General features: G+C 40.3%; 1 pseudogene across 1 annotated transcript in view; it reads left to right on the forward strand.

Moving 5' to 3' along the window:
* Positions 1–535: 535 nt before the first annotated feature.
* Positions 536–3,372, forward strand: part of LOC103266660 — a 155,731-nt pseudogene continuing 152,894 nt past the window's right edge. The window contains exons 1-2 of the transcript XR_002482321.1: positions 536–649; positions 3,141–3,300. The product of XR_002482321.1 is annotated as a 40S ribosomal protein S15 pseudogene (transcript). The remainder of the gene's footprint in view (positions 650–3,140; positions 3,301–3,372) is intronic.

Raw genomic sequence — 3,372 nt, forward strand, 5'->3', positions numbered from 1 at the left:
CGGGAGTGGTCCTCGAGCTTTATGTTTTATGTGGCCCAGAGACTGCAGATAGTATTCAGCAAGAGGTGTCTACTTGCATAAAACCATGCCTTTCATCTTAACTAATTGCCTCCAAAACTGTGGATTAAACATCCTTGTTGCCTTCAGTCTTTGAAATTCATACACCTGCATAAACCTGAATGACTTCTACCAATTTTGATTAGCCTCCCTCCCTTGGACTGTAGCTGTGGATCCTATGTAAAGAAGTTCCACTTACATGTATTACCTTGAAGCATAAATACCTGCAAAACAGAATTCCAGTTAATCTGGCCTTATATGCGGCTATACAAAAAAGGTTCCTCATTAAGCCAAACTTCAGACTTTAACTTGGAGACCTCAATGGACTGACCATCATACTTGCTGCCTTTTAATCAAGCCCACATACCAGGCACTGTGGAGTAAACTGTATACTTACATTTTGTGTACTCCAACTTAATTTGTAGGTAATTGTCTATAAACTTTCTGGTTGTTTCCACTCTTATCTTTGTATTTCTAGTCATGTTCTGATCTTCAAAGCGATTACATGAAACATATTTTCCCAGTGAAATCCCGTACTCTCATGACTGAGATGCAAATCTGGCTTAACATGCCATTTTGTAAGAGACATCAGGTAAGTTATTACCTAAAACTAACCAGGAGTATTTAAAAGTAACAATCAAGTTTAGCACAGGAAATAAAAAGTCTCCACCTTAATACATGCTCCCAAACCTCAAAGAATGATGGGAGCATCACTGTATAAATGGATGCTATTTAATGTCCAGTGCTCAGTTCTTACATATCTTATCAATGAAGAAAAGTGACAGCAAAGAAACCACAAAAGAGAAATTTAATTTGCTTGAACATCAGAGCAGGCTTTATAAAAGCAAGATGAAAGTTTTCAAAGCTATTGCTATTTCTCAGCTTCCCATATTATTGTGAAAAAATTGCTGGCAAATACCAAGTCAAAAGGTCATTCAACTTTTTAGAAGATGCTTGTTTGAAAATTCTTATTTCTCTTCATCTTTATGGATTCCTTAATCTTAAATCTTTTTGTGTCTGCAATGAATTTTAGTATAAAAGAATAGTTTTCTACATGAAACAAATCAAATATATTTAGAAAGAGCCATTGAAATACCAAGGACTTTTTCTTTCTTGTTTATCTTGCTTTTGAAAATATGAACAGAACAAATAATGTTTAAAATGAATCCAGATACTTTCAATTGTTACCTGATAGCCCTCTGAAAACATACATGTGCTACTATAAAATAATGAAGTCCAAATATTCAGTACATATTAAATTTTAAAAATTAATTCTTTTCACTCTCTAAATAATTATGACATTTCCCTCAAAACCAATTGTTTACTTCACTACCGCATAAGCTTACTATATTCACTCAGTCGCATTAAGACTTCATCAATTATTTACCAATATAAACTGGACATTTTGTGATTTTATGAGTATATCTCAATATATATAATCAAATTCCATTTTTCAAATTCCAAAGTAAATTTTTATCATATCATTGATATCTATGAAATAATCAAATCAGTTATATTAGCATCTGGAATTTTTATTCACGGTGGGCCTAGAATCATTTTTTATAAAATTGCAACCCTCGGCTAATTGATGGGGTCAGCATCAGGGATTTAGTTCAATAAAATGATCTTCTTATATGATATTACATAATTATTTGTTCTTATCTGTTCACTTTTGTCTAGTTGTTTAGATAAATTAACATAACCTGAAATTTTTGTTTACATATATAAGAAAGACCCCCTAAAAACCAGAATCACCTTTTGGAGGGTGGACACCTTGTAGTAAAGTCATTCCCCCAGGTAAGTGGTGTGGGAACCCATCACCATCAGTGTACAAGCTAGCATTGTTGTGAGAGGCTGTATTCGACTTCAGTGAATTTTTTTTGTAGATCTTTTCAATGTGTTTGCCCATTTCATGATGGGTGATTTACATGCCTACCTGCCCACACCGAGCTAAGTGTCTAGCAGTTTTTGACTAAAAATGGCATGACCCCTATATCCCACCTTTCCTATTTACCTGTCATTGTCCCAAGTGACTTTTTGTGTGTGTTTGTGCAGATGAAAAAAGTCCTCAAAGGGAATCATTTTGCTGATGTGGAAGAGGTGAAACAAAAAACAGCAGAAACACTAAAAAGACTCAAAATTGATGAGTTAAAAAACTGTTTTGAGCAGTGGAAAAAGCATCTCGATGGTTGTTTTGCATCAAACGGAGAGTGCTTTGAAAGTGACAGAGGTTTAAACATGTAAGAATAAATACACAATTCTTCACATATAAATTCGGGTTTTTTGGAGTCCCCCTCATATTGTCAATTGGAAAAATTTTGCTGTAATAATTACCATTACTTTATCTCACAAGAATAATCATTTAAAACTACATGCTATCTCAATATAGTAAGATATAACATTTGAGAAAGTTCTAAATAATGACCTAAAATTAGCTGGAACTGTATGATTTGAATGTAACTGGCCTGTAATCTTGGCGGTAATTAAAAACAATTGTTGAAAAAGGCTTATGAAATTCATTGTTTGACTTGGTTTTTATACCTATTTATACTTTCTGACATTCAACATACTCTCATCAGGCCGCTTTTCTTTCTTTCTTTCTTTTTTTTGAGTTGGAGTCTCACTCTGTCGCCCAGACTGGAGTGCAGTGGCCACTCCCGGCCACCGCAGCCTCGACCCGCTGGGCTCCAGTGATCCTTCCGTCTCAGTCTTCCGAGTAGCCGGAACTACAGGCATGCGCTACCACGCCCGGCTGATTTTTTGATTTATTGTAGAGATGAGGTCTCGCTGCCCAGGCGGGTCTCGAACCCACGGGCTCAGGCAATTCACTCACCTCAGCCTCCCAAAGCGCGGGATTACAGGCTGAGCCACCGAGCCCGGCCCGGTCTGGGTTTTTAATGAAGGCTGGTGTTTGGAGTGAACGGAGAGGCTGGGGAGGACCCGAAAGGCCTCCAGGGCTGAGTCTGGGGCTCGTGGGTTGTGTGGCGATGCGGAGTCGCTGAGCCACGAGCAGGGGGGCAGCAGGGCCAGGCGGGAGACTGGGGGCGCCCCACGGTGCCAGGCCGCCTGGCGTCTGTGTCCAGGTGTTCTCCAGAACCGAGGGTAGGGTCCGCGTGGAGCAGCGCGTGGACAGCAGCAGCTTCGTGATCGAGAGTGCTGAGAGGGCCGACGAGGGCCGCTACACCATCAAGGTCACCAACCCCGCGGGCGATGATGTGGCCTCCATCTTCCTGCGGGTCGTGGGTGAGCAGGGAGCCGAGGCGGCTGGGCCAGGGGTGGCTCCCGGGGCCGCCAGGGCCCGCCTGACTCTCCCCC

This window comes from Carlito syrichta, unplaced genomic scaffold, assembly GCF_000164805.1.
Source record: "Carlito syrichta isolate Samal-C Ts95f unplaced genomic scaffold, Tarsius_syrichta-2.0.1 Scaffold307263, whole genome shotgun sequence".
Taxonomy (NCBI): domain Eukaryota; kingdom Metazoa; phylum Chordata; class Mammalia; order Primates; family Tarsiidae; genus Carlito; species Carlito syrichta.